Source organism: Caretta caretta, chromosome 10, assembly GCF_965140235.1.
Source record: "Caretta caretta isolate rCarCar2 chromosome 10, rCarCar1.hap1, whole genome shotgun sequence".
In the NCBI taxonomy this organism is placed as follows: Eukaryota; Metazoa; Chordata; order Testudines; family Cheloniidae; genus Caretta; species Caretta caretta.
In genome coordinates this window covers 68,111,145-68,123,541 of record NC_134215.1, presented here as the reverse complement: position 1 = coordinate 68,123,541, position 12,397 = coordinate 68,111,145, and the positions used below count along the sequence as shown (strand labels likewise).

General features: G+C 40.8%; 1 long non-coding RNA gene across 1 annotated transcript in view; it reads left to right on the top strand.

Annotated features, from left to right (window-relative positions):
• The first annotated feature begins 1,014 nt into the window (after nt 1-1,014).
• The window catches only part of LOC125643832 (uncharacterized), a 32,282-nt gene continuing 20,899 nt past the window's right edge, over nt 1,015-12,397 (top strand). Inside the window, exons 1-2 of the long non-coding RNA XR_007358838.2 lie at nt 1,015-1,998; nt 3,011-3,061. This is a non-coding gene — a long non-coding RNA (uncharacterized LOC125643832). The remainder of the gene's footprint in view (nt 1,999-3,010; nt 3,062-12,397) is intronic.

Here is a 12,397-nt window from a genome sequence, read left to right as displayed (position 1 = left end):
CCTCACCTCCCCATGATCCATCCCATGTTACCTGGGGGTTGGGGGGGGGGAAAGCACTCCCAGTGGGTGGACACTGCACAGCTGCTGGTGGGCTGCTAAGAGACGAGGAGGGCCTGCTCTCAAGAACAATAGCTAGTTCACAGTCACACCTGCTTTGGGAATTGCCAGCGGAAGAGCTTCAAACCAGCTCCCTCTGACAGCAGAGAATATTTTTTTTCCAGACACTGGCAACCAAGCCTCCCACCGGTAGCTCCTCCTGCATGGCTGTACAGCCCCCGGCCCTTCCGCGCTCCTGAGTCCTGTCCAGGGTGGGGGTCTTTACAGCAGCCCCACTGGAGACAGGGTTGGGAGCGATACAGCTGTGCTAGAGGAGCTGACGATGTGGGCTTCTGCTCCTTTCACCACCACAGTTCCCAGGAGAGCCCTGCAAAGGAGCAGAAGGTGGGACCGCGCAGGCAGCCCCTGCCAGCAGCTTTTCCAGTGCAGCTGTACTGCCCTGAGCTCTGTTCCCAGCTCTGCCCTCCGGTGGGACTGCTGTACAGACTCCAGACAGGAGACGCAAGCATGCAGCTGCCTGGAAGGGTTGGGGGCAGTACAGCCATGCCAGAGGAGCTGCTCCTCCTGTGTCTTTCCATTACGCCATACCAGCTATAAATAGCTTACTGGTACAGTGTACCTGCCTGATCCCCCCTACTTGCATAGGTGCTGACTCCATGGGTGCTCCGGGGCTGAAGGACCCATGGGGAAAAATTAGCGGGTGCTTAGCACCCGCCGGCAGCCAAGCTCTCCCCACCCCCTCCTCCTCGCCCCAGCACATCATGTCTCCATTCCTCCGCCTACCTCCCAGCGCTTCCCACCGCACAACAGCTGTTTGGCGGCACTTTGGACTTTCCAGGAGGGAGCGAGAGGAGCGGGGATGCGGCGTGCTCAGGGGAGGAGGCAGAGAAAAGGCAGGGCAGGGGCGGGGACTTTGGGGAAGGGGTGGGATAGGGGTGGGGCAAGGGTGGCAGAGCATCCACCGGGCAAAGGGGAGGTCAGCGCCTATGCCTACTTGCATCATTGGTGCCAATCCATGGGGCTTTCAATGATTCCCTTGGGAGAAGGCTAAGGGATCTGTCAGAAAATGCATCCTGATACTCAGGCTAATAGAAAGGTAGCTGAGCAGAAGAGTGGGAATTTAGTGATATTGTATGCACCGGACATACAGTATAGAAAATAATGTACTCCTTTTCATGATTGCTATCAACATTTAAAAGTAATTTTTAGATGAAATTGAAGAAGACATAAGCACCATTCCACATTTTTAACTCCGCATCTCCCATTTTATGCCACTGTGATGCTACACCCCATATTATTCATAGAAATATTGTTATGATATGAATATAACTAAAATGTTTTATGCAAGATGTGTCATGTGACGTATCAGTGGAAAGGTTATGTTTTACTGAATAAGATTATCCTATTTGTATACATGTATCATTTCTGTATCTGAGGTTGGGAATGCTGATTATGTAACAATTACAACTGGTTACACCTGGGAAACGCACGCCAGACAGTATATAATCAGCCTGGATGAGCCATTAGGAAAGAAAATGGGTCTTTGAAAATGCTGATCGCCCATCTTCCTGGCATCCCTTCCTGTGGATATTACAAATAAACCTTGTTTCATGGTTGCTCTGACACTATAAGGTCATGTGATGATGTCACCTGGTACAGAATACCACCTTGGACACTGCTGGTATTTTTCCACTGGAAACAAAGGATTCCTGCATTACGTAAATCCTATTTAAGTCTGGGAAGTGAGTTAATCTGAGCTCTTCTCCACTGCCTCCCTGCCCAAGAAGGAAGACTGCTGAAAACACCTGAAGAAACAAAGGAACTAAGCTGGGGTAAGGCAAGGACTGAGTGCAGGCTGAGACAGGGGTCTAGCCTGTAAAGACAAATAACTGGAACGCTAAGCTGCACAAACTCTGCAACCTGCCTAAAACAACATTTAAGGTGAGAAATTACTATTTGTAACCTGTTTCTTTAGGGAATTAAGCCTAGGTTGCACGTGTTGTTTTATTTGCTTGGTAATCTGCTTTGCTCTGTTTACTATCCCTTATAATCACTTAAAATTTACCTTTTGTAGTTAATAAACTTATTTTTTGTTTATTCCAAAACCCAATTTGTGCAATTCATAATTGGGGGGGGGGAGGAAAGAGAGCTGTGCATATCTTCCTCCACGTTGAGGGAGAGGGCAATTTTTATGAGCTTATACTATATAGATCTCTATACAGCACAACACAATATAATTTTGGGTTTACACTCCAGAGGAGTGCTGGACAATCCCCTAGCTAAGTCCTCCTATAGAGAGCTAATCACAGACTCTGTGTGATTCCACAGCTGGGTGTGTCCCTACTTGTGTGTGTGTGTGCTGGAGAGGCTGTGACAGCTGCACAGAGTAAGGGAAACCCAGTCAGTGGGACCCCAGTACATCCAGTGGCACCCCAAAAGGAGAGTCCAAGCCGTCACAGCCACCTCCTTCCATCTCCCAATAGCTATTCGCTAGCAAAGAGCTGAGTTTCAGCATCTCTGACTTGGTAATGCATAGTCAGGGCATGTTGAAGCAAATACGACCCTACAAGAAGCTATTTGATTGATTATGTCCCCTGGCTGCAAGGGCCGTGATTCACTGTGCAACCAGCTGCCCTGCCTTTCTGTGGCATTGGCATGGTGCAGGATACCATGTGAAGGAAAACTGCCCTTGCCGTGTTGGGTAGATTAACTGGTCAGTGTCTAAACTCAGTTATATCAGAGTAACAGAGATCAGAGTCCGGCCCACTGTATTTAAATTTGTAAGAAACTAAAGAGAAGGATATAATATCAATCCAACATAATTCACTCACAAGCCAACATACTGACAGCTCTATAATTACCTTCATCAAGCATAAATGACAGTGTCTCTTTGTTCCCTTTTTTGTCATTTCAGAATCTTGCCTACCATTTATATTCTCTGTTCTTTTTACAGAATGGAGTTCGGTGATATGAGTTCAGTGAATTGAAGTACCTCTGATTTTTGGTACGTCCCCATTTCCAAAGACAGCCTGAGCACTTTGCCTACCTGATCTGCCTCTAAAAGAGTAGCCATTTGAATGCAGTTAGCTACAAAACTGCAGTCTCCAGAAAACAGTATTTCAAGGCCAGATTCTTGTGCCCTTGTGCATGTTGTGTATCACCCACACTGCCAGTCATCCCATTGATTTCTGACCCTAATGTATCATTGCCTGAAGCATTGTCTCTGGGGACCATATTTCTATGACTCACAGCTTCCAAGTGATTTCAGTGGGACTATTAGCAGAGTAAAGTACTACTCAAGATGAGCTAGGGAATCAGAATCTGGCCCTAAGTATTTACAGATACTGAGTTTGAGAAAATGTGACCTCATTCCCAAGAGTGTTAGAAGTATTTCAAGATGTTCATCGAAGATTTGGTCCTCTATTTCCTTCCTCCTCTAATTTCTAGCACACCAGCAGGGGATACTTATGGGTACCCAGATGGTCTGATAGCTTGCCCTGGCTCTCCTATATTTTAGACGTATAATTTAAAAAAATTAGACTTTTGAGATATGTATTAAGTTGCTGAATTGCAGAAAGAGTTTTTGAATGAGAAATGTTTCCCTTATTTCTTATTTTAAAAAAAAGCATACCAACTTACAAGGGACAATGCAACTGTACATTCTGTAAAACCTATCCTCACCTTGTAGCCTTCTTACCATACACCTAAGGGTATATAAATGGCTGTCACTCACACACACCCACACCCAAAATACGGTGACCAGATGTTATGATTTTATACGGACAGTCCCGATTTTTGGGTCTTTCTTATATAGGCTCCTATTACCCCCCTCCCCGTCCCGATTTTTCACATTTGCTGTCTGGTCACCCTAACACACAATGTGAGGTCAGAGAGACAGAACTGGTCCTTCCATCAAATAGCACATTAGGGGCTTTACCCAAACTCCATTGAAACCTATGGGAGTCCTTCCATCAATTTTAATGAACTTTTGATCAGGATCTAGTACAGCCAGAATCTGGCAATCCAAGAAAATAAACAGTTGAGGATAAATATTCACTTATGTCCTGGCCCACAACTTCCTAATAATTTCAGTGGAAGGTGAAGCTTTACATAAATGGTCAACTCTACATATGAGCTTGGAAAATCTACACAACAGAAAGCAAGTACTGTACATTAATGCAGACTGGTGAAAACATTCTGATCAGCCTTCCAGCTGTGGGGGTATGTCTGAGCCCCTGTACTATTGCTGGCATCATGTTCCTGCAAACGAGAATATCAAGGCACATACCAACAACAAACACCACCACATGTAAAACTAGGGACAAACCAAAAAGGAATTGAAAAAAATATTCAACATAAAACATAAATTAGACACACCTGCTGGCACTTCAACTCACCTGAGCCTTCATTGGAACACAAGAGCCGACAGTGCACTGGGAGAGGTGAAAATTGCTGTTAGGGCCCAATTCTGATTTATCTTACGCTGGTTTTATACAAGTATAATTCCATTGGTGTCAATGGAGTTATTCCTAATAAACACACACATTGTTATAAATTAAACCAGAATCAGGCCCTTAACCTGTGCATTTAGGACTCACAGTGATGATGCTGGAATTCTTAATGTTTAGTTAAAGATCAGTTCCTGCACAATAATTTGGCAGGTATTTTTCCTTCTCTTACATACTGCCAGCCTGAGTAACTAGTGATGTAGCAATGCTTGACTGACCAAGTGATTCCTGACACTTAACATAAATGGCAGCCTAGGAAGGTAAGCGGTTTCCTTTCCAGCATAAATGCGCACATAATCATACTAGCTAGATAGTTCTGTGTATGCTTATTATACATGGGCCAACTAATAGTCTAATTGGTAGCTACTGTGTGTTTGTCACAGTAATAGTGTGTCGATATTGCAGAACTGTCAAAATAATGTTTCCACTGTTCTCCACTTTGTATATGTTGGTCCACTGAAACCTTAATATTTTCATCAAAATTTAATATGTTAAATGCCACAACTCTACTATACCAAAATCAGCAATTTATGCTGTATTACAGTCTTCTGTATCATATTAGCATCTTTTAACTTTTTGGGGTGAATAGATGATCTATTACCAATGACAGCTTCAAGTTCAAAACTGAATTGAGAAGTATAAATTCCACTTCCTTTCAGTTCATCCCTAAAATAAACTGTGAGAGGCTTATTCACTCATTAAAAAGGTTGGGGTGGGGAATCTGCTGTACTAAAATAATTATATAAAGCACTCAGTCTTAAAGGAAAAGGATGAAATCACAGCACCACTTCAACTTTTGGATGTAATCTTGTTAAAATGAAGACATTAAACAAAATTAACAGAAAGAAGTTAAGTACAAATCTATTAAAATGCCCAATTTGTTTACAAACTGTAGCTCACGAAAGCTTATACTCAAATAAATTGGTTAGTCTCTAAGGTGCCACAAGTACTCCTTTTCTTTTTGCAAATACAGACTAACACGGCTGTTACTCTGAAACCTGTGAAAGGACAGTTATTGTCACTGTAAGGTTTCCTAATTCACTTTCAGATAAAAATAAAGAGGGCTGCATTTTGAAGCTTTGTAGACTTTTTTCCCCTTCTGACAGCTTTCAAGTGGCAGCATATTATTTGGTTGCTGCTACATACAAAGTGTCTTAATTAAAGGTTGTCTAAAAATACAGAACATTTTCACAACCACATCTGCCATTAACTCTTCTGACATTCTGGTGGCATTAAGTACCAGAAAATTCTTTGCAGATTAAATAGAATTCCACTCTTCTTGTGCACTGTCTTTAGAGCAATGATTACAAATTTAAACAGCATGTTTGCAACTGGAAAGCATGATAATTATTGGAGGGTATACTGCAGCCTGTTCTACTAAAGCAGCAAAATGGTTGTGCCACTCCTCTGAGACCAAAGTGTGTTCCTATCACAGACTGTAATTTAGTCCATTTCTTTAGGATTCATTATTTTAGTCTAAATGGCGGCTTTGCCATAAGACCTGAGCAAAGGACAGCAGGTTGTTGTGCTGTAGCAAGAGCCACAGTCTGCCTCTCTGCTACCTACCCCTTGCTTAGTACACTACATCAGAGGCACCCCGTTTTAGTCAATGGCACAACTCCCACTGATTTCAATAGGATCAGGATTTCATCACAGGTCTATACCCAGGGTAGTATATCCTCTGGCATGCGGGTGCAGAAATGCTTGACTGTTGCACAATGCACTGAACAAGGCTTTTTGCCCAGTCCATGCCTCTTCCCACCAATTCCCACCCTTCTGCGTAGGAAGGGTAGATAGCAGCCCCATATTAGCAGTGTGCTGGAGTCACTATCTGGAAATCTGTATTTGTAGTGCTTTGAAACAACATTGAATTGAAAAAAGAAATACATTAGAAAAACTAGTATCCTATATCATGCCATTCATTTTTAAATGGACAGTCTGCTTAAAATGATGCCACACTGTAACTCCTGTAAAAATATCAGAAAGTCACCCTAGCGTATGAACTTGCTGATAAGAGTATTACATGAGCAGGACCGATATGGTCAAGAGCAATAAAGCTGAGAGGATCTGAGACACAACAAAAATGAGAAGTTGCTTTTCTACCCTGGTCCTCTCACCTAAAAATGCAGCTGACAGTGAAAAACGGTTAAGACAGCAGCAAAAGCAGTGGCAGGACTTACAATACATACAGTGATATTATGAAAGGTGGCTTACTTTACCTCAAAAGGAGAAGCATTAAAGAGGTTAAGATTAGGAAGAGTTAAACAAAATACTGGCTAGTATCTCATTTTTATACTGTCCTGTGATTTTTTTTAAAAGGAATAATTCAACTGAATTAATGGTAATCACATTTAAAACTGAAATAGGATACACTGTTTCTGCAGAATTCACTGCTACAAGCGGTCACCAAGTCAAGTACTATGGCTTACTAATTATGATCAACCACATTTGCAGTTGTGCAGACCAAGATAAAGGTAATTACATGTCACATTTTAAGGAAAGAGCTGGTTCCTCAGTGAAGCCAGAAATGGAATATTCCTGTTTACATCCCATGTACAGAGTTGCACATGGGACATTATGAGGTTTCTCCTTCCTTTGAGGCACCAGCTATTGGTCAGTGCCAGATACGAGACTTAATAGACCAATGGTCTGAGCCACTGTGGTAAATGTGATGGCCCTAAGATGCATATACAATGATAAGTATTAAGTTAATATAAATAATACAGCTTTTTGCCTTGGAGCTATCATTTAAAGCACTTTTATTGTTTTGGGTTTTTTAGATTATTCTTTAGATTGCAAACCTGCCAGAACAGGCCTTGTCTTTTTTTCCCCACAGCATCCAACACAAAAGGTCCTAATCTCAGTTGGTTGCTGCTATAAGGCAAATATTGACAATAATAACAGCTCCTGATGATTAATATTATATTGTTACTTCACTTGCAGTCCTTTCAACTTCACCCAGACTGATGATGACATTCGAACAGGAATAGCAGATTCTGCTTTCCTTTTTACTCCAATATATTGGTGCTTCCGAAAAGTTGGAGGGTTCTGAAAGTTTGTTGACGGATAAGGAATTAAAAATTGATATTAAAACCATCTCATAGCTTTAATTCATAGAAGGGAAAGGCCAGTATCCTGAGTATCAAAGGGTAAAATGCACGATGGTGTGATTTTGATCTCAAGATAGACACAGGCCTTCTGCACAGGGGTAAATTTCACCCCAAGAAATGGAGTTCAAATTAAAGAAAACCATGGCAAGAAAAGAGTGGGTCAGAAAAGAAGGTGTGCACAGAATTAAGGCAAAAAAGTGGAAACTTGCACCTGTTTGTTTCTATTTAATAGTCATGTATTCCAAATGTTTTAATAGGATAATTTAGGGAAAATAGCTTATGCAAATCATTTGGCCTAATCCTCTTGGTTAAAAGTTATTACACTAGCAAGCAGAGTATATGGGCAAAGTCCTGCCCCTTTAAAATCAACAGGAGTTCTACAATTGACTTCAATAAGGTCAGGATTTTACCCTGTTTTGTAAGAGACAGAGTTATGGAAGCAGGAGGGTGTTACAACTGAGTGCATTGCTACAGAAAAGATAGGATGAGGGGGAAAAAATCATACTTTAGCTATACCTCTGAGTTTCCTTGCTCTGTTATTAATGTTTTTCAGTTGTTTTCAATTAAGATAAATGTTTGAAACACAATGGCATTATGTTTGAACTCTTTTCTGTTCAATATAAGTGGATTTTAAACAGGAAGCTGACGGTCCTTTTGAATGTGAAACTTTGTATTAGAACCAAATGTAGCTCTTTAATCTCATTTGGTACATATACTAAAGTAATTATTGCTTTATGAAGCCTTTTAAAAAGATTTATATACTCCATCAAATTGTACTTATATGGCTACTGCGCTTTCTTTTAGATTTCAAACTAAAATGAAAAAAATTCTTCAATTTCTTCGAACTGTTTTATTTCCTTTTATCATAAAAAAAGCTGTTAAGTGAAGTCATTTTCTCCATTGTGGTTTAAGGCAGCAGCAGTTCTTGTCTGTCTATCAAAACACACTTTCCATACTGAAAAAAAAAACCCTTACCTACTTCATTTCCCTAAAATTGAATTTCATCTGATTTTTCTGATCATTGTTTCCTAGTATTGCAGTCACCGCGTCTTACCTTTGAAAGGGAAAAAAAAAAAACTAAACTTCATACGGTTACTAAGAATTGTGGGCCAGATTTCGATACTGTAACTCATGTTGAGAAACACCTTTACTACAGTGGAACCAGTCATGGAATAATGTGATTTTCAATTTGAGTAAGAGTAACCAAATCTGGCTTTCGAAGGATAAATATTCTAGGTGATTGGAGGGGAGACTAACAACAAAGACATTCTGATGTATTTATTTTTGCTTAGGCATAAAATATACCTGTGTTGCTGATTATTACCAGAGATGCAATCATAACAAAGGCATTCAGTATGAACAGAATTTGACTTTGACTAAATATCTAATGAAATAAACATATTTTAATAATAACCTAAGGAAAAATAAAGTGAATCATGAATATTAAAGAGGAAAAGGGTATAATAATATGATCTGCTGAGGAGATCAAACTGATGGAACGTTGTCTGAATACTGATTTCTGTCCAACTTACTTATGTGATGACAGGTCCACATTATTACAGTAGCTCAATGAAGAGCATCGCCATGTTGTGCAAAGTGATGTGCAAACATATGGAGAGACTCCCCGCTCCAAAGAGAAACTAAAACCGACAAGCCAGTCAAAGGCTGAGAGAAAGGAAGCATTACAATTGTCATTTGACAGATGGGAAACCGAGGCACGGAGCAATTAAGAGACTTGTGTGAGGCCACAGAAGTAGTCTGTGGCAGAGCTGAGAATTGAAACTATATTTCTAAGTGACAGTTCGGTGCCTTATGCACAAAACCATCTTATGCTAGCTCTTCCACTGTGTCTTTAGCATGCTTATGCATAGCATAAATTTAGCTGTGGCTAAACAGGGCTCTAATACAGTTAGATCAGCCAGTGTGGGAAGGGACAAATAGTGTTAGAACTGGAAGAGCAATGGCTGACCAAACCACATTAGAGCCCCTTTTGCCAACAACCAAGTTTGAACTTTACACAAGAACGTGCTTTAAATGCAATGCAGAACAGACAAAGCCAGTGTAATAGGGTCACACCCTCTTCCACTACCATCCACAATAAGTGAGGGACTATGAAAGGAAGCTGGTTTCGAGAAAATAACTCAGGTGGCAGGGGGTTAATTTGGTAGTGTATCAGAAAGAGATCTGAGACGGCAAGTATTTCTTACTTTCCTCAGTTTGGTAGGAACTCTCCTGGGACCATGAGGACAAAGTTCCCAACAGGTATGAGAGAAGAAATTCCCTTTTCCTTTCCTGGTGTTTTTTGTTTGAGGCCCTTTTCAAGGGTATTGGAAGAAGAGAGTTACCAAGTTCTTTATCTCATTTCTTATCTGTCATCACCATTTATTAGCCAGCAAACCTTCCCCTCTTACATTTTTTCTACATGCACCTAACTCATGCCTCAAGGAGCAGAGCTCAGAAAAAGGAAATCACAGCAGTACCAAAGATTCCAGGCAGCTGCACACCAGATTCTAATAACAGGAACGCCAATGCTGACCAATTCTAAATTGGGGAGGGAAGAGGTGTCCCTCACAGAAGTTGTATGGAAAAATGGTGTGTTTATCTGGGACTGATTCGGCCGATATGGTGTAGCTCCAATGACTTCTGCGGAATTACTCCTCATGTACATCTTTTTGTGAGTCAGTCACTCTCTATCCCTGTAAGCCTCCCCATCTATAAAACACTGTTCAAACATAGACCAGACAGACTCTGTTTTTGATAGAACATGTAGGGATGTATTCAAACGCAAATGATTACTTACCCTTCTGGCTTCCCACAGGAAGGGGCTAATAAAAAGAAATGTAGCAGAGAGATCACTGTGACCACAGCCACTGCAGAAGCTCCCATTAGCCTTACACAGAAGTGTTTGAATGACTCACCTCAGAGGTGTGGCAAAGTATTTTCTCCTGAACCTAAAGAGGGCCACAGTCCCAAAGATCTGGTGTTCCAAGATGAAGAGTGTGGAAGACACACCCTTTCCATTTTGGAGGGAAAACATTACTACACTATGATATTGTCCAGGCACAGCCTCCAGGAAGGGAGCATGAAGGAGGATACAGAGCACCAGCAGATGAGCCCTTGGATGAACAGATGCTTCCTGAGAGCATTAGAGCTTTCAGTCAGAGCTAGATTCTGCAACCCTTATGTATACTGATTACTTCCATACTCTTCAAATAGTCCCAGTGAGATTAGGGAAATAACTCAAGGCACAACTCAGTGTAATGATGGTGGAATCTGGCCTCTGTGTAGCTTAGTTATGGTAACTGGTCATCAAAGCATTCTTCTGGGGGGAAGGGCACTATTTGTCTTATACGCTAATTTTTCTTGACAGTGAACAGGAATTAAGCTTACCTCTTCTGGTAGCACCACGATACTCTTAAATTGGTGAGCTGATATCTTCCCTAGATGGGATGAAATATATCCTACTAAGTTCAGTCCAAGTCCCTTGCCTGAAGGCTGGCTTTATTGTCACAAAGAAAAGGGCAAAAACCACAGTAAAGCAACTCTAAACACTAGGCAACAACCACTGGTGGCCTCACCAACAAGCCAGGAGGGAAGATTGGTAGCCGCTGTTGCAATACTTTCCCCTTTCCTTTTATAGCCTTGTGCCACCTAAGTCATGTGATAGATAGAAAACCTGCTAAGACCCTTACATTGGGACATAAGGATCATCTTTCCTTCTTATCACACACTTTTTTTTTAAACTTTCATTAAATATCTTTTAACAAACTCACATATTGAATGGTTTGACCAAAGCTAAAGCAACACAAGATCATGAAGTTCCCTTAATTACCTGTTCAGAATTATTCCTATCAGTAATGAAGTGTGAACAATATAGAAATAAAATTAAGAATAAAACTGCTCTCTGCTGGTAATTGACAAATCTGTTTTATGGTAATAATTTCTGATCTGCAATGCTCAGTTCAACATTTAACTGACTGATTGTATTGACAGATAAATCTTGTTTGTTCTAAATAGTCTTTTACTCAGAGAAAAAGGTAAAAAAACCAAAACCCCAAATAAATTAAATATTCTATTTTTTTTCTAGCAGTGATGCTTGTTCACTTCCAAAGGCATACATCAGCCTTCTCCCATGGCAAAGGTTAGAGGGCCAAGTTTATTACAGGAATATTAGCCTCCCACAATCGCTTACTGTTTCACCACTGAACCCACATAAAGATATTTTTTCTTTATTAAACATAACTTATATTTCATTTTTATTGACTTTCCATTTTTGAGAGAATGAAGATTATTACATTCAGATCGGGACTGATCTGTAAACACAATGTAAACACAAGCAAAAATCAAAACAAAAAAATACAGCAAGAAACCTTTTTTCATCTTTTACTAAGTAGCAGTACACCTGAATCTGACAAGGTACCCAACAATTCAATTCACGCTAGTCCAAAATTCTTATCATAATAATCTTTTGTTCTGTTCACCTATCAGACCAATTATTTTCTTTCAGCAAAGTTACATTTATTTGCTACATTTTTCTTCACCACTAACTTAAGGCCCAATACTGAGAACACCCACTTCCTAGCACAGGGTTCAGTCCATAGTCCCAGCTCCACTTGTTTTGCACTGCTGAGGCAACACAAAGAGCTGTGATTCTCTCCGACACAGGGAGAGTCAGGTCCTGCCAACCCAACATAACTACTCAACCACCCAACTCCTCAGCAT